This window comes from Zea mays, chromosome 2 (assembly GCF_902167145.1).
Source record: "Zea mays cultivar B73 chromosome 2, Zm-B73-REFERENCE-NAM-5.0, whole genome shotgun sequence".
In the NCBI taxonomy this organism is placed as follows: Eukaryota; Viridiplantae; Streptophyta; class Magnoliopsida; order Poales; family Poaceae; genus Zea; species Zea mays.
In genome coordinates this window covers 177,743,730-177,762,803 of record NC_050097.1, presented here as the reverse complement: position 1 = coordinate 177,762,803, position 19,074 = coordinate 177,743,730, and positions in this window count along the sequence as shown.

Here is a 19,074-nt window from a genome sequence, read left to right as displayed (position 1 = left end):
CCGCTCCGACAGCTGTCCCTCCGCCAGGCTCCGTTGCTCCTCCGACAGCCACGACATCACACCAGCTGGGTGTCAAGATCTCTCCGGCTGCCACATTGGCATGTACTTAGGGCGTTAGCTCTCCCCCGCTAGACACGTAGCACTCTGCTACACCCCCATTGTACACCTGGATCCTCTCCTTACGCCTATAAAAGGAAGGACCAGGGCCCTCTTAGAGAGGGTTGGCCGCGCGGGGACGAGGACGAGACAGGCGCTCTCTTGGGGCCGCTCGCTTCCCTCACCCGCGTGGACGCTTGTAACCCCCTACTGCAAGCGCACCCGACCTGGGCGCGGGACGAACACGAAGGCCGCGGGATTTCCACCTCTCTCACGCCCGTCTCCGGCCACCTCGCTTCCCCCCTTCGCGCTCGCCCACGCGCTCGACCCATCTGGGCTGGGGCACGCGGCACATTCACTCGTCGGCTTAGGGACCCCCCGGTCTCGAAACGCCGACAGTTGGCGCGCCAGGTAGGGGCCTGCTGCGTGTTGACGAACAGCTTCCCGTCAAGCTCCAGATGGGCAGTCTCCAGCAACCTCTCCGGCCCGGGACGATGCTCCGTTTCGGGAGTCTTGAGTTCATGTCCTTCGACGGCAGCTACGACATGATACTCCTTCCACCGCCGCGCGACAACGACAATGGCGGCCGACAACCCGCCCGCCGACGGCGGAATCGACGACATCTTCCCCGTGTGGTGGAAGAACAACATTCGAGCTCGCCCCGTCCTCTCCCCCGCCAACGGAGGAGGAGGCGGGGCAACCAAGGCCAAGCGGGAGGCCGCGCTTCGTCGGCCGTCGAGCGAATCGACGTCCCCAGCGCCCCAGCGGGGGGCGCGTCGGGCGTCGACCCCGCGTTTGAGACGAAGGCGAGCGTCGTCCCCCCGCGACGCGCCAATCCCGAGCAAGTGGACGACGCCAGCGCGCTCGCGGAGAGCTTGCAGGACGTCGCCCTCGTACCTGAGACGACAGTGCGATCAGTCCCCGACGTGACTATGTCGCTCCTCGTCGACCAAAAGGTATCGACTGATTCCCATCCTATGTCATTTCGACTCAGCCTCAACCCGCCTAGCGACCTTGCTTTGGCGGGCGCTCTCGTTGAGGCGAGTGCAACCCCTCTGGGGTTTCGCACGCGGTCGCCTTGGGACCGGCTGACAGATGTCTCGACCTACGGGCCCTCTGGGTCCGAGGAAGATGACGATCCCAGCATCTGTTGGGATTTCTCTGGATTTGGCAACCCCAATGCCATGCGGGACTTTATGACCGCATGTGACTACTGCCTCTCCGACTGTTCCGACGGTAGCCGCAGCCTCGACGACAAGGACTGCGGCCCAAGCCGCGAATGTTTCCACGTCGAGCTAGGGGATCCCTCCGAAGGCAACCATCTCGGCATGCCGAAGGACGGTGATCTCCCTAGGCCGGTGCCTCACGCAGACATCCCGCGGGAGATAGCTGTGGTCCCCGTTCCGGCGGGGGGTCATGACCCACAGCTCGAGCAAGTCCGCGGGGCGCAGGCCAGGCTCGATGAGGGAGCAGGAGCGCTTGAGCCGATCCACCGGGACGTCGGGCAGGTATGGGCGGGCCAACCCCCGACCGGAGAAGTACGTCACCTGCCCCAGGGTTTCCAGCACCGCGTCGCCAACGACGTCAGGGTCAGGCCGCCACCCGCATCTAGTGGGGTCGGTCAGAACCTGGCAGCCGCAGCGATGCTCCTCCGCGCGATGCCGGAGCCATCAACCACCGAGGGTCGGTGAATCCAGGGAGAGCTCAAGAATCTCCTGGAAGGCGCTGCGGTCCGACGGGCCGAGAGCTCTGCCTCCCGAAGGCAGGGATACCCCTTGGAACCTCATGCCGCGACTTCCCGATTCATGCGGGAAGCCTCGGTCTACACCGGGCGCACGCGCAACACCACGCCTGCGGCCCCGGGCCACCTCGGCAACGAGCACCATCGTCGCGACCGTCGGGCCCACCTCGACGAAAGGGTGCGCCGAGGCTACCACCCCAGGCGTGGGTGACGCTACGACAGCGGGGAGGATCGGAGTCCCTCGCCCGAACCACCCGGTCCGCAGGCCTTCAGTCGGGCCATCCGACGGGCGCCGTTCCCGACCCGGTTCCGACCCCCGACTACTATCACAAAGTACTCGGGGGAAACGAGACCGGAACTGTGGCTCGCGGACTACCGCCTGGCCTGCCAACTGGGTGGAACGGACGACGACAACCTCATCATCCGCAACCTCCCTCTGTTCCTCTCCGACAACGCTCGCGCCTGGTTGGAGCACCTGCCTCCGGGGCAGATCTCCAGCTGGGATGACTTGGTCCAAGCCTTCGCCGGCAATTTCTAGGGCACGTACGTGCGCCCCGGGAATTCCTGGGACCTCCGAAGCTGCCGGCAACAGCCGGGAGAGACTCTCCAGGACTACATCCGGCGATTCTCGAAGCAGCGCACCGAGCTGCCCAACATCACCGACTCGGATGTCATCGGCGCGTTCCTTGCCGGCACCACCTACCGCGACCTGGTGAGTAAGTTGGGTCGCAAGACCCCCACCAGGGCGAGCGAGCTGATGGACATCGCCACCAAGTTCGCCTCTGGCCAGGAGGCGGTCGAGGCTATCTTCCGAAAGGATAAGCAGCCCCAGGGCCGCCCATCGGAAGATGCTCCCGAGGCGTCAACTCCGCGCGGTGCCAAGAAGAAAGGCAGGAAGAAGTCGCAAGCGAAACGCGACGCCGCCGACGCGGACCTTGTCGCCGCCGCCGAGTACAAGAACCCTCGGAAGCCCCCCGGAGGTGCTAACCTCTTCGACAAGATGCTCAAGGAGCCGTGCCCCTATCATCAGGGGCCCGTCAAGCACACCCTCGAGGAGTGCGTCATACTTCGGCGCCACTTCCACAGGGCCGGGCCACCCGCAGAGGGTGGCAGGGCCCGCGACGACGACAAGAAGGAAGATCACCAAGTAGGAGAGTTCCCCGAGGTCCGCGACTGCTTCATGATCTACGGTGGGCATGTGGCAAATGCCTCGGCTCGGCATCGCAAGCAAGAGCGCCGGGAGGTCTGCTCGGTGAAGGTGGCGGCGCCAGTCTACCTAGACTGGTCCGACAAGCCCATCACCTTCGACCAAGCTGACCACCCCGACCACGTGCCGAGCCCGGGGAAATACCCGCTCGTCATCGACCCCATCGTCAGCGACGTCAGGCTCACCAAGGTCCTGATGGACGGGGGCAGCTGCCTCAACATCATCTACGCCGAGACCCTCAGGCTCCTGCGCGTCGATCTGTCCTCCGTCCGAGCAGGCGCTGCGCCCTTCCACGGGATCATTCCCGGGAAGCGCGTCCAGCCCCTCGGACGACTCGGCCTTCCCGTCTGCTTCGGAACGCCCTCCAACTTCCGAAGGGAGACTTTGACGTTTGAGGTGGTCGGGTTCCGAGGAACCTACCACGCGATACTGGGGAGGCCATGCTACGCGAAGTTCATGGCCGTCCCCAACTACACCTACCTGAAGCTCAAGATGCCGGGCCCCAACGGGGTCATCACCGTCGGCCCCACGTACAAACACGCGTTCGAATGCGACGTGGAGTGCGTGGAGTACGCCGAGGCCCTCGCCGAGTCCGAGGCCCTCATCGCCGACCTGGAGAGCCTCTCCAAAGAGGTGCCAGACGTGAAACGTCATGCCGGCAACTTCGAGCCAGCGGAGACGGTTAAGGCCGTCCCTCTCGACCCTAGTGGCGACGCCTCTAAGCAGATCCGGATCGGTTCCGGGCTCGACCCCAAATAGGAAGCAGTGCTCGCCTACTTTCTCCGCGCAAACGCCGACGTCTTTGCGTGGAGTCCCTCGGACATGCCTGGCATACCGAGGGATGTCGCCGAGCACTCGCTGGATATTCGGGCCGGAGCCCGACCCGTCAGGCAGCCTCTGCGTCGATTCGACAAGGGGAAGCGCAGAGTGATAGGCGAGGAGATCCACAAGCTAAAAGAAGCGAAAAGCGTCAAACTCAGCCCTGAAAGGTGGGCCCTCGGGGCGTCCCAGGGCATGGTCTTGGAGTTCATTATCTCCAAACGGGGCATCAAAGCCAACCAGGAAAAAACCCCGACCATCGCTCAGCACCCCGAGCCCTTGCTGGGGGTACTCGGGGGCTGCACACACCCCCGGAAAGGCCGCTTGTCATCGCCGACGTTCTGGAGCCCAGAACGTACAAGCTGGCCAGCGGTCAAGGCGAGGTCTACGGCAACGCTTGGAACGTCCGACAGCTACGTCGCTTCTACCCTTAAGATGTTTTCAAGCTGTTCGTATACCTCGCTCATACACAAGTCTCAGTCGTCAAGGAAGGGTCGGCCTCGCCTCGGCAGAGCCCGACCCTCCCTCGGGGGCTAAAAAAGGGGGAACCCCTCTGCGTCAAGATCGGGTGTACTTCTCCGCATCCAAAATTTTCAATCAAAAAGGGCTTTTGCGTTCTCCCGGCTATGTCAGAAGCAGGGTCCCGAGGAGCGAACGTGGGTACATGTAAGTGGCGAGGCCGACTGAGCCGAGGAACTCCTATGCCTCCGGGTTAGGGACACCTCACTCATCACCTGCCACGAAAAATGACCCAACTCGGGAAGCCGCCCTTATTATTGACAAGCTAGGCCGGACACGCAAATTGAAAGAAAGGAGAGTACGACTTCATGCAAGAAAAACAAAGTGTTCAGGCCTCAGCGGCCGCGGTAAGACACACATCCTACAGAAACTGTTCCAACAAGAGTTAGGCGCCGCCTTGGGAAGGAGCCGCGCCTTCAGTTCCGTCCTCACCGTCGGTAAGATCCATCTCGGCTTCCGGCGATGGCGCAGGGGGAAGGATCTCCGCCTCAAAGGTGGTCGCCAGCGCCGCGCTCGGACCCGCGGTGACCGCGTCGAGCCGCTGAACTTCTGCCAGGGCAGCTTCGTCTTCGTCAGGAAGACAATACCCCTCACTAACCCGCTCCAGGTCCACAACGTAGTGGGAAGCGAGCACGGCGAAGGCCCGCCTGACGCCGTGGTGTAGCGCCTCGCGGACTCTGCCGCGCGTGTGATCACCCAAGGCTTGAAGGCGGCTTTGAGGGGAGCTTCCTGAGGGGACGTCGCCGGAGCCAAGGATCCGATAAACGTCCGAGACGGCCTCAGACATGGCCGCGAGGTCAGCCACCCTCTACTCGGTAGCTCCGGCAAGCGCCTCGGCGAGCGCCTTGGCGGACTCGTCAAGGGCGGACTCGAGCTCTACGAACAACCAGAAGAAAGACCTCAAGCACAAGCAGAGGAAACAGACAAGAACAAGAACCAGGGACGACCAAGGCGTACCTCCGGCTCGGGCACGCTGCTCTGAGGCCGCGACCTGGGCTGCGGCTAGGTCGGCCGCGAGGGTCTCAGCCCGGCTTTCGGCCTCGGCAGCCCGGCCCCGAGATTGGTCCCGCTCCTCGACGACCTGGACGAACTCCAACCGCTGCCGTTGCGCCTCCGCACGCGCTGCTGCCGCCTCCACGCGCGCTGCTGCCGCCTCGGCTCTCAGGTCAGCGCAGAGCAACTGGAGGTCCGCTACCTTGGCATCCTGCTGAGAAAGGCGCGCAGTAGCCCCGGCGAGCGAGGTCCTCAGGGATCGCAGCGAGCCCCAGACATCGACCTCGCGGCGGATGAACGACGACTTGGCGGCGCTCCGATCCGTCAGATCCTGGGGGAAGGAAACAGGGCGTCACGAAGAACGCCTCGCTCGCAGAAAGGAAAATGTATGCCTGAAACCGTTACCTGGAGGATTTTGGGGACGTCCTTGCAGAAAACCTCCATCGACGACCGGAGCGACCCCACCGTTGCTTCAGCACACTCGCGGAGCTCATCCCAGGACTGGTCCTCCTGTTCATCGTCGAGAACGAAGACAGGGTCCAAGGCCTCGAGGGTCCGAAACCGGAGCAACTGGCGCCGGGCCCCGGGGCTCCGCCGCACAGCGATGAGGCTGCCGCCCGGCTGGACGGATCGCGCCTCCACGCCCACCTCTTCCGAGGCACTGGGCGCCGACGCATCAGCCATCTCGACGCCGGCAGCAACCGGTCGCTCTCCGACTGGGTCGGCGGCAACTTCGGTAGCGGCAGGCGCCAGCATGGCCGACACGACAGGCGGGCTCGGGACCACGTCGGCGTCAACCGCCTCCCCTATCACGATGGCCGCCTCGGCAGAAGAGCCAGCCTCGGGAACCTGCTCCCCAGCGACAGGTGACGCCCGAGCCCCCTACGGTGAAACGCCCTGCGAAAGGGTCGGCTGAACGACAAGGCCCGGGGCGGCGCTGGCCGCACAGACCGGCACCGTCTTAAGGGCCTTCCGGGGTGCCAGGTCGGTCTGGCCATGGCTTCGCTTGCTGAGGAAAAAAGGAAAATCACGGCCGAGACATATGAATGGAAAGCCAAGACGAAGACATTCCGAGATACTTACCCACTCCGGGCCATGATCCACCGCGCCTGGGGGGAGGTTTCTTGGATCCCGGCTTCCGGAACAGCCGCCGAGGTCCGCTTCGCCGGCAACTTCGGCGCCACCCTTGCTTTGGACACCCGGGGAGCAGATCGCCCGGGCACTGTCACGATGACTTGAGGGTCACCCCCATGCGCTGCCGGTACGAGCGGCGGCCCCTGGGGAGCAGACGCCCTGACCTGGCCCTCCGGAGCCACCTCAGCTCCTCCGGTCGAGGGGTCAGGTGACCTCTCGGGTTGCCCCCGTGCCTCGGGCCGGGACCCCGATGCCCCAACTCCGGGGACGGACGGTGTCGGCCCGCTCGGGGGCTGGCTCGACGGCTCCTGGCCACACCCCAAGCCGGGGCTGAGGCCGAGACGGGCGGCCATGTCGTCCTCCTCCTCATCATCATCGTCGTCGTCGTCGGGCGTCTCCAGCGACGGCTCCCTCGGGAGTCCCTCCCTCTCCTGCTGGCGACGGCGCTTCTCCAAGGCGTCCCGAGCCCGCCTCCGCTCGCGGGCCCGGGCCTTCTCCGCGTCGTTCTTCTTCTTCTCCTCCGCGGCAACCCGCCGCGCTGCTCGGTCCACCGCGTCCTCCGGGACCCGTGGCCGGGAGGGCTTGTGCCACCCCACCTCCTGAAGAAAGGGGGGAAAGAAGCCATCGTAAGAACCAGGAGCAACCCGATGTATGAAGAAGGAAGGAGCGAACACTCACCAGAGTTACGCACCCCTGGTCGGGGCGCATCCGAAGCTAGGAGAAGGCGTGGGAGTCCGGCTTCCCCATCGCAGCCGACACCCGCCATTGGAGGGCGTCGAAGGGAAGAGGATCAGGGGACATCCGTGAGCCCTCCCAGTCAGCCTCCGGGGTTGTTGGGGGCCTTCGGCTTCCGAAGGTCCTCAAAAACAGGATTTAACAGTATTTCTGGAGTATAATGTGTGAACAGGTATCTTCGAACTCAAGTCGGCATCACAGCAGATCAGAATAATACGAAGGTTGATACAGCGCCGAAGGTGTGAGCAGGAAAGCTTCGGCGTGGCAGCAAAAAGTGAAACCGACTTAAAGATGAAAAGGCTATTCAGACCTCGATAGATTACTATAGAATTATTATCAAATGTAAAGGGCATGAATGTAATTTTGTATGGGTTGTGTCCCGTGCCTATAAATAGGTGAACAGTACCCCCGTACTGTTCACGCTGATTTGGCATTCGCTTTTTGCGTCACGCTTGTACTTTCATCTCCTTCAAGTTGAAGGTACATTTGTAATTCAATGTTATTTCTATTTATACATGATAGTAATATATAATTGTTTATGTTGTCCTTTATATTCCTTACAATTCATCCTTCGTCACTGTATAGTGAATTTATGAAGGTGCGCCCTTCATAACCTTCATCCGAAAACCATTATATCCTAAGGGGAATAATGCTTCGAAGGACGAAGGACTTTACCGATTAACATTTTTTATGTTGCCTTGTTCTTGACTCATAGCATTTGAGAACAAGTCCCCAACATTGGCGCCCACCGCCGGTGAACTCACTTCCACACTCTGAGTTTTCTGAACACCTTCGGCGATCATAAACCTTCGTTATGGCGCCGAAGAAAGCTTTAGCAACTGGCACTGCAGCTCTTCAACCGCTGGACCACAATCAGGAGACTGTCTCTCTTCGGGAGGCCCGAAGCCAGAAAAGGAAGGCTGTCAGCCCGACACCACCAGAGGACCAGATAGATCAAGAAATCAGAGACATGGAAATGCTTCATCAACAGGTGCAGAGGAAGAAAGAAAAGATGGCCAGGCTAGCTGAACTGCAAAGGCAAATAGACGAAGCCTCTGAAGAAGTTCGTCATCTTGCTCAGGATGAGCAGCACCGAAGGCCTCAGCACCAAGACCTTCATCAGGAGGGTTTCCTCAATGAAGATGACTGGTACGATAATTTCCATCATGGGAATTTTGTTTTCGATGATGCTTCTCCTTTGTCCGCTGAGCTGCAGGCTACACCTTGGCCTCCGTCTTACAAGCCGCCTCAGCTTCCCGTATTTGATGGCCACTCAGACCCGAAGCAGTTTTTGATGAGCTACGAAGCAACAGTATCTTCCTATGGTGGCAATGCTGCAGTCATGGCCAAATCTTTTGTTATGGCTGTCAGAAGTGTTGCTCAAACCTGGTATTCCTCCCTTCGACCAGGAACGATCACTTCATGGCAGAAGCTGAAGGACTTGTTGTTAACTAGCTTCCAAGGGTTTCAGACGAAGCCGGTCACTGCTCAAGCTCTATTCCAGTGCACCCAGGATCACGAAGAATACCTTCAGGCGTATGTCCGGAGGTTCTTGCGTTTGAGGGCACAGGCACCAACGGTGCCCAATGAAATTGTCATTGAGGCCATGATCAAGGGGCTTCGGCCAGGACCGTCAGCTCAGTACTTCGCTAGGAAGCCTCCTCAAACTTTGGAGAAGCTGCTCCAGAAGATGGACGAGTACATTCGGGCCGATAATGATTTTCGCCAAAGAAGGGAGGAGGCTTTCAGGTTTTCTGAAATGACCAGGGGCTTTGGAGGAAGGTTCTATCCGAGGCACGTTAGATCAATTCATAACTCTACCCAAAGTGATGATCGAGGGAGCCAACAGCAAAGGCCACATTGTTCCTCACAGGCTTCGGGGCAACAGCAAGGCTCCTTCCGACCACCAGCTCCAAGAGGCAGAGGCGCCAGGGGCTTCGGCGGAAGATTTGGAGATCAACCAAGAAGAATCTTTTGCTTGTTTTGCGGTGAGAACAAAGGCCATACCACCAGAATGTGCCATGTTACCATCCAGAAGCAAAAGGAAATAGCCAAAGCCGCAGCACAACAAGCTCAGCCGAAGCAGGTCATGCATACTGCTTCGTTTCATTCGCCCTACATCCCAGAATATGTGGGCAATCACCCTGCAGTTTCTGTTGCTTTGGCGAGTCAACCTCAAGCTTCCTGGCAACAGCCTCCGCCTCCACCTCCGCTGTAACAAGGCCAGCAGCCAGAAGGGAGCCAGTATGCTCCACACCAAAGGGACTTCAGAGAGCAGTCCGAAGCTCGTACAGTCAACAGCACTGTGCCAGAGTCAAAGCACATCTATTGACAAATATCCTACCTTAATAGCAGTCTTTCTTATTCAGTCTTATTTTCTGTGTAATAAAGGACATTGTTTAGATTTCACGTAAACAGTTTCGTTGTTTGCCACAAGGAAAATATATTTTCTTCACAGGCTTAAGTTGTTGAAGTTTAAAGATTTGTGATAACAAAGAGGACCTTCGAATTATCGAAAATTCTTCGAAGCAACAAAAAGTCGTTCTAAGGAACGCAGAGTAAGTTTGCCGAAGTCACAAAAAGCCGTTCCAAAGGGAGCGCAGTGTAAGTTTTCTGCTCCAAAGTCGTTCCAAAGGGAATGCAGAGCATACAGCGAAAAGCCAACGCTGATACCGCCTAAGTAAAAGGCGAAGCGCGAAAAGTCAACGCGAATACCGCTGAAAGTAAAAGGCGAAGAAGCTCCTAAGGGAGGCTTACAGCGAAAAATAAATGTTGATTCCGCTGAAGTAAAAGGCGAAGAAGCTCCTAAGGGAGGCTTATAAAAGATTGTGTTTTATTGCAGGGATGCGTGTGTATCTTCGGAATAAACATCACCTCACATAACATAACATCATCGCATCATTTCGCATAGCATAAGCATCATACATCATGTTGCATTTGGCACAAGAGGTGGACACAATATCGATCTACAGAAGAATGTTTTGAAAAAGGGAAAAATCATAATGTCACAAGGAGATACATTATTGATCTTCAGAAGTATAGCTTCGGAAAATATCTTCACGAAGCCTGGATATTATTCAGCAGAACACTGGATATTGTTGGGATAAAGAAAAATTCTTCTTCACGAAGCATGAAAAGAAGGGAAGATGTTTTTTCGTCAAAGACTCAAAAGCGGTACGTGTAAAATTTCATGCATCGTAAAGAATTGAACAATAAAAACAGGTATATTACATTCAGGATTACAAAATGTTACAATATATTACATTTCAGAAGTTTTTACAATAATACTTAATCTTCTCTCAAGACGACTTCTGCAGCCTCATTCAGGAGCCGATTGATAACTTCATCCATGATAGCTTCAGCCATCTTTTTAATTTCGTCGTCTCCTTTCGGGGGAGGTCCCGAAGACGCTTTAGTAGGATCTGAAGGAGGACAGGATACGGCTACATTGCTATTACAAATGGCGAATGAAGTTTAAAATCGAAAATTACAACACAATAAAACCATCAGTTGATACCTATTTGCCCTTCGGGCTCTGCGCTTTTTTCAGCAGCTTCAGCCACTTCTCTAGCATCGTGAATGCCCTTTTCACTTTTTCGAATAATTTCTCCGGCCATTTCTCGGCCACCATTATCCCAGATATCGGTGAAAAATTTTCCACCAACCATGCTAGCTTCGGCCGAAGGATCTCTTGCATCTTCGAAGGACAAAGCAGCTTCGGATTGCGCTAAAATTTTTACATGTTCGCAGCCTTTTTTCTCTAAAATGGTGGCAATTCCTCTGGCACCTGAGAAAGCACATATATCTCCACGGCTATTTAAAATTTCCTCGAAGGCCTCAGCTTCGTGGTCGATCCATTCGATGGGACCTTCGGGATTGCCTCTTGTGAAGTTTTCTTCGCTTGAGAATGCGCCGACCCTGGCGAAGCTAGCTTTTAACTTCTTAACACACTCTATAGATTTGTTATAGCATCTCTTCTTGGACGAACGAAGCTCTTCAACAGTTCCTTCTAAGTGATCTGCCCATTGGTCGCTGAGTTCTCGCTTTGTTTCTTCAAGTATGCGTTCTTCCTTGGCTCTGGCCAGTTGTTTCCGAAGATCTTCAATTTCGCGCTTCTGAGCTTCAGCTTGACCTTTAAAAGCAGCTTCGTCTTCCTTTATTTTATTTATCAATGAGTGTAATATTTTATCTTTTTCGAGACCTTCGTTCCTCAGTTCAATTACTTCAGAACGAAGGTTGCTCAGGGCTATAGCACACCCTTCGTCTTCAGCATCTTTCTGTGCCCTGAGGGCATTGCTAAGTATCAGGCCCTGCAAAGAGAAATATGTGTGCGTCAATAGATTTAAGTAAATGAAAAATTTTGGTCTCGACAAAGAATACAAAGATCCCATTTGTTGCACCTTTAAGCTATTATATGCCAGGCTGTCGGCTAGATCGTTCTTCGACAGCACTGAGAGTCTGTCCTCTAATGTTGGGAATCCGAAGCTCTTGCTCATCTCCCGACAGACAGAAATCTCCTTGCTGTCAGGGAGACAATACAAAAAGTCTTCTTCTCCACTGCCATTGAATATTAACGCCCCCTTTGGATACTTCAGTTTTTGGGCGTAGCGCTGGGCCTCTTGCTCTTCTTTTTCTGATAGTTTTTTCCCCGAAGCATGACGAACAATATAATCACGGACTTTGGAGGATGCTTCGGGGGCAATGACACCGATTTCTTCAACAAAAGTTGGCTTTGTTATTTTTTCTTCCTCAGTTTCCAAGGATTTTATCTTCGCGGGCTCTAAGGACCCAGCTTCAGCTTCAGTTTCTTGCTCTGGAGCTTTAGTATCAGAAATTTCAGTTTTCGCTTCGGGAATGGCAGTAGTCTTCTTCGGAGGTGTGCTTGAAGATTTAATTGTTTCCAGTACATCTAGCACATTTGCCATTCTCTTTCTTTTCGGAGTCACTGCTGGCACTTTTTGATTTTTTACTGTCTCAACATTTGCTGCAGGACTCAAAACTTCTGATGTTTTTTCTTCAGTTGGTTTTTTCACTTCTTCCATTTTTTCTGTGGATGGCGCTTCGGCCATCTCTTTGGTTTCTGGTAGCAAAATCTTCGGTTCTTTCAATTCTATCCTTGTTGGCGCTTCGGCCATTTCTGCAACTTCCGGCAGCAAGGTTGGTTTGGTTGGGTTCTCAGCCTCGGTGGCCGAAGAAGTTTCTCCGGTGAACTCGGGCACCGAAGCTGGTTCAATATAGCGCGGCCGATGTGTGAGGACCTTTATCCTTTTTCTTTTCGGTTCTGGCTCGCTAGGGGTAGTTGCAGCTTCTTCTTTTGCAGAGATTGTGTTTTTTCTCTTCTGACCTCGAATGGGATTACGATAGTCAGGGTAGACGAACCCGATTGCATCAAACACCCGATTCAGTCTCTTCTTTTTTCGGCCTCCGAAGGCTGCTGACAGTGCAGTATCTTCGGTCTTCGAATAAGCCCCAAGCAGTTCATCACTTAAATTTTCAATGCTTTTTAACCAGTCATCATCTGGCTCAACGAATTTATCTCCGAACTTAAAAGTGTACTTCAGCCTGATAAGTCCACCTTCCTCGGCCTCTTTTATGGTTTCTTGCGGCATTTCCCATTTCTCCGCGAGCGGCCATACCCTGAAGGCAATATGCTCTTGTACTAAATCTCTCGTTCCAATAAAAGAGCAGACAGCGTCGAAGGCTCTCTGGCATTCTTCGGCAGCTTCATTCATTTCAACCTTCGGCCTCCGAAGGCCGAAGCTTTGCCAAATAGGGCGCATAATTATACCTTTGATATCTTCTCGTGCTTTCAGATCATTTTTCACATAAAACCATTCTGTCATCCAGTCGCCGGGCCATCTCTTCCGAAAGGTTGGCACGGGACAGCTTGACCCAGACCGAGAAACAAAATTGTAGCAGCCAAAGTTATTGTGATACTGTTCCTTACCCCAAGGTTTTGTTTCGTACGATAGTTCGTGTATATTGCAGAAACTTTTTGCATCAGGCTTCAGACCTTGGCTTCTCACGGCCCACACGAAGATATTCAGCCTTATGATTGCCTCGGGGGTAAGTTGGTGAAGATACACTTCGAATATTTTCAGCACCTCTACAACGAAGCTGCTCAAGGGAAATCGCAGTCCAGCTTTCAAAAAGCTTCGGTACACTACGACTTCATTCTCTTCAGGGTGTGGACAAGTCTTCTCCCCTTCGTCGGCCCTCACAACGGACAAATCCCGGAAATACCTTCCTCTCATGTTGACAAGATGATTCTCTTTGATAGTTGATTTACCATAAACTGAATGGCTTGGTCGCCAAGGGCGATCTTCGGAGTCTTCACCACCACTGTCCACATCATAACTGTCACTGTCACCGGTATCTTCAGACAAACCTTCCAGAATCTCCTTGGTAATTTTTTCTGTGTTGGTCTTCGACATCGCTATAAGAAACCCCAAGTTCTTCTCTTCGTCAAGACTCAGCTTCATCTCAGCAGCAGCCTTCTTATCTTCAGACATCTTCGGAAGCACTAAAAAAACTGTTTTCAAAGCCGAAGCTTCAAAACTAAAAACTCAGCAAATCTTAGTGCGCAAGAGCTAAGAATTGAGTGAGCGGGAGCAGATGGCAAGAGAGCGTGCCAAATGAGTTTGCGGTATGACCGTATTTATACGCCCGGTGCGTTGAAAATTGAAAGACCCCGCTTGTCAGTGAATATTGCTATTCTAGCAAAGGGAAGGTGTTTTTTCGGACCTTCGGCGTAAAGCCTTCGTCCATGTCGCAATCTAAATTTATTATTTTAAACAAATTAACATTGCGAGGGGCTACTGTTGGGGGCCTTCGGCTTCCGAAGGTCCTCAAAAACAGGATTTAACAGTATTTCTGGAGTATAATGTGTGAACAGGTATCTTCGAACTCAAGTCGGCATCACAGCAGATCAGAATAATACGAAGGTTGATACAGCGCCGAAGGTGTGAGCAGGAAAGCTTCGGCGTGGTAGCAAAAAGTGAAACCGACTTAAAGATGAAAAGGCTATTCAGACCTCGATAGATTACTATAGAATTATTATCAAATGTAAAGGGCATGAATGTAATTTTGTATGGGTTGTGTCCCGTGCCTATAAATAGGTGAACAGTACCCCCGTACTGTTCACGCTGATTTGGCATTCGCTTTTTGCGTCACGCTTGTACTTTCATCTCCTTCAAGTTGAAGGTACATTTGTAATTCAATGTTATTTCTATTTATACATGATAGTAATATATAATTGTTTATGTTGTCCTTTATATTCCTTACAATTCATCCTTCATCACTGTATAGTGAATTTATGAAGGTGCGCCCTTCATAACCTTCATCCGAAAACCATTATATCCTAAGGGGAATAATGCTTCGAAGGACGAAGGACTTTACCGATTAACATTTTTTATGTTGCCTTGTTCTTGACTCATAGCATTTGAGAACAAGTCCCCAACAGGGGTCATCTCCCAAAGCGGCAGCCGTCGCTCCGCCAAGGGAAGCACCCTCCGACGGTGGATGGCGGCAACCACTCCCGCAGCGGTGAGTCCCCCCTCCCGCAACGCCTCCAGGGCCTGGAGAAGGGGTCCGAGGTTCTTCTGTCTCTCGTGCGGGGTCCCATGACGCCAGGCGTCGGTGGCGGCGGTGACTACTCGCTGGGAGAACGGCGGGAGCAACTCACCGTCATTCCGGAGGTAGAACCACCGGCGCTGCCACCCCTTGTTCGAGGACGCGAGGATGGCAGGAATGTACTGCGACGCCTGCGACTGCCTCAGCAAGAGGGTGCAGCCGCCGGCCCGCACCGCTGCGCGGACCTTCCTCTCCCCCGTCGGCGAGGCAAAAAGCTCGGCGAAAAAGAGATGAGTCCACAAATCCCAATGGGGGGCAATCCCCAAATACCCTTCGCACACCGCTACGAAGATAGCGGCCTGCGAGATGGAGTTGGGGGTGAGGTTGTGCAACTCCACCCCATAGTGGAACAGGATTGCCCGCATAAAGCGGCCCGTCGGCACACCGAATCCCCGCTCGTGGAAGGATACGAAGCTCACGACGTACCCCGGTGGTGGGGACAGAGCGACTCCGCCCACGGGAGGAATCCATTCTGGTCGCTGCTCATCGGTGAGAGGGCGAAGCAAACCCTCACCGACCAGCTCCTCCAGATCGCTCGCCGTCACCGTGGAAAAGGGCCACGGATCGCGCGGTGAGATGATGGTTACCCGGTCAGCCATCACCAAAACGGAAGGGATGGCGGCGCAAGAGGCAGGAAGGGCGGTTTCCTCTTCTCTGGCTAAAGTCTCTCGGGTTGCGAAAACCTAAAGGAAGAGGCAGGAAGCGGAGCGAAGAACCGTCACCAAACCCTCTCTCGGGTATATAAAGACCAGGGCGAGACCGTTTCCAGCGTTCCGCCCGGACCGGACGCGGGATTCAAAAAACGCGAAGCGAAACAGCCGTTCCTCGAACGGCTCGCGCACGCGCAACGGCAGCCCTGCCAACCACTCGCCCCATCGCATTAACTCCGCTGCGGGACAGACGACGCTTCTGGCAGGAGAAGCGGGCGACGCTTCGCCTTCGCCGTAATAACCGCGCCAAAAAAGGTACGCCACGTCGTTCGATTTCGTATCCTTTTCCTTTTTCCTCTTTCTCTATCTCTTGCAACAGGGACCGGGAAAGGGGGATACCCCGAAAAGGATCCTTCCCTGTGAAGGAACCGGGCTCCGAGCCCCCCTACTGATCAGAGGTTCGAAGGCCGGCCCCCCGAGGGGTTCAACAGCCGCCTCAGATCGCGTGGGCCCTACACCCACTACTGGTCAGAGGTTCGAAGGTCGGCCCCCCGAAGGGCTCCACGGCCGCCTCAGGCTACTCGGGCTCCGCGCCCATTACTGATCAGGGGTTCGAAGGCTGGCCCCCGAAGGGTTCACAGTCGCCTCAGACGCCGAGCGAGGGATGACCAGGGGTACGTTCGATACATAACCAAGGCTCGGGCTGCGCTCCCGAGGTACCCTAGGACATTTTCGAGACCAGCGGGAGCGATCTTGTAACGGAATCCCATCGGAGGGAGGCATCGAGCCCTCGGACCCCGTCGCCAGGGGACCGGGTCCGGCAGATCACCTGCAGGTACTTTTGGGCGTGCCTCTGGGCCCCTAGCCGACCCCCAACGAACGGGGCACGGACGTCCACTCGGATTACCCGCTTGCAGCTCACCGGAGACACCATGTTCGGTGCCCATCGAGGGTAACATGGTGCTCTCCCCCCTCCTCCTTGCGGAAAGGCGACGTAGGGGCGTATGTAAAAAAGCCGAGTCTGTCCCTGATCGCCCTCTCGCCCTGTGCGGAGGCTCGGGGGCTGCTCTCGCAAAACCGGCTCCGGCCGAACCGTTGACAGCGTCAACATACCAGCCCGAGAACTTGGGCCCCGACCGTGCATCCGGGCTACGGCCAGTTCGCATGAGGGAACAACCAGACCAGCCGAAGCATTACGCAAGGCATTAAGACCTCGGAGGAGTGAAACCACTCCTCCGAGGCCTCGGGGGCTACACCCGACGGGTGCGCTCGCGCGCACCCACCGGAACAAAATGCAACCGAGAAAGGCTGGTCCCCTTGCAAAAAAGTGCGACGAAAGCCTCCAAGCGAGTGCTAACACTCCCTTCGAGGCTCGGGGGCTACTGTCGGGGACCATAATTAGGGGTACCCTCAAGACGCCTAATTCTCAGCTGGTAACCCCCATCAGCATAAAGCTGCAGAGGCCTGATGGGTGCGATTAAGTCAGGGATCAGTCCATACGAGCGACTCGATCACGCCTCGCCCGAGCCTAGCCTCGGACAAGGGCAGCCGACCCCGAGGGATTTCCGTCTCGCCCGAGGCCCCCCTCCAACGGCGGACACGTCTCCGGCTCGCCCGAGGCCTTGCCTTCGCTAAGAAGCAACCCTGACTAAATCGCCGCGCCGACCGACCGAGTCGCAGGAGCAATTAACGCAAAGGTGGTCTGACACCTTTATCCTGACGCGCGCCCCCGGCAGAGCCGAAGTGACCGCCGTCACTTCGCCGCTCCACTGACCGGTCTGACAGAAGGACAGCGCCGCCTGCGCCACTCCGACTGCAGTGCCACTTGACAGAGTGAGACTGACAGGCAGTCAGGCCCTGCCAAAGGCACCATAGGAAACTCCGCTCCGCCCGACCCAGGGCTCGGACTCGGGCTAAGCCCCAGAAGACGGCGAACTCCGCTCCGCCCGACCCAGGGCTCGGACTCGGGCTAAGCCCCGGAAGACGGCCCCGGAAGACGGCGAACTCCGCTCCGCCCGACCCAGGGCTCGGACTCGAGCTAAGCCCCGGAAGACGGCGAACTCCGCTCCGCCCGACCCAGGGCTCGGACTCGGGCTAAGCCCCGGAAGACGGCGAACTCCGCTCCGCCCGACCCAGGGCTCGGACTCGGGCTAGGCCCCGGAAGACGGCGAACTCCGCTCCGCCCGACCCAGGGCTCGGACTCGGGCTAAGCCCCGGAAGACGGCGAACTCCGCTCCGCCCGACCCAGGGCTCGGACTCGGGCTAAGCCCCGGAAGACGACGAACTCCGCTCCGCCCGACCCAGGGCTCGGACTCGGGCTAGGCCCCGGAAGACGGCGAACTCCGCTCCGCCCGACCCAGGGCTCGGACTCGGGCTCAACCCCAGAAGACGACGAACTCCGCTTCGCCCGACCCCAGGGCTCGGACTCCGCCCTGGCCTCTGCCGAACGACCTCCGCCTCGCCCGACCCAGGGGCTCGGGCTCGGCCTCGGCCATGGAAGACAGACTCGACCTCGGCTTTGGAGGAGCCTCCACGTCGCCCGACCTAGGGCGCAGGCCAGCCACGTCAACAGGAAGCGCCATCATCACCCTACCCCGAGCCGACTCGGGCCGCAGAGAACAAGACCGGTGTCCCATCTGGCTAGCTCCGCCAGATAGGCAATGATGGCGCCCCGCAAGCCCTGTGACGACGGCGACTCTCAGCTCTCTTACGGAAGCAGGAGGACGTCAGCAAGGACTCAACCGCTCCGACAGCTGTCCCTCCGCCAGGCTCCGTTGCTCCTCCGACAGCCACGACATCACACCAGCTGGGTGCCAAGATCTCTCCGGCTGCCACATTGGCATGTACTTAGGGCGTTAGCTCTCCCCCGCTAGACACGTAGCACTCTGCTACACCCCCATTGTACACCTGGATCCTCTCCTTACGCCTATAAAAGGAAGGACCAGGGCCCTCTTAGAGAGGGTTGGCCGCGCGGGGACGAGGACGAGACAGGCGCTCTCTTGGGGCCGCTCGCTTCCCTCACCCGCGTGGACGCTTGTAACCCCCTACTGCAAGCGCACCCGACCTGGGCGCGGGACGAACACGAAGGCCGCGGGATTTCCACCTCTCTCACGCCCGTCTCCGGCCACCTCGCTTCCCCCCTTCGCGCTCGCCCACGCGCTCGACCCATCTGGGCTGGGGCACGCGGCACATTCACTCGTCGGCTTAGGGACCCCCCGGTCTCGAAACGCCGACAAGCGGGTTTTTGGATCATAGTATGTAGAGTTGACATCAGGATTCAAAAGATATTTTGTCGTGTCTTCTCTGAAACACAAATTCCTGTGGAAACATAAAAATTTACCATCAGAGTTTAAATTGGTCACTGATACATTCTTGACATTCTAGAAGGAATGCAATCTATTTTCTGAGCAGTAGTACTTACCTAACAGTACCAGGCTTCCACCACCGGTAGTGCGCACATGCTTCTCTACCTTAGCAGAGTCCATATGGGCATTGTGGTCTTTATTTAATTCAGTAGGAACTAATAGAATGATGTAGGATATTATTAA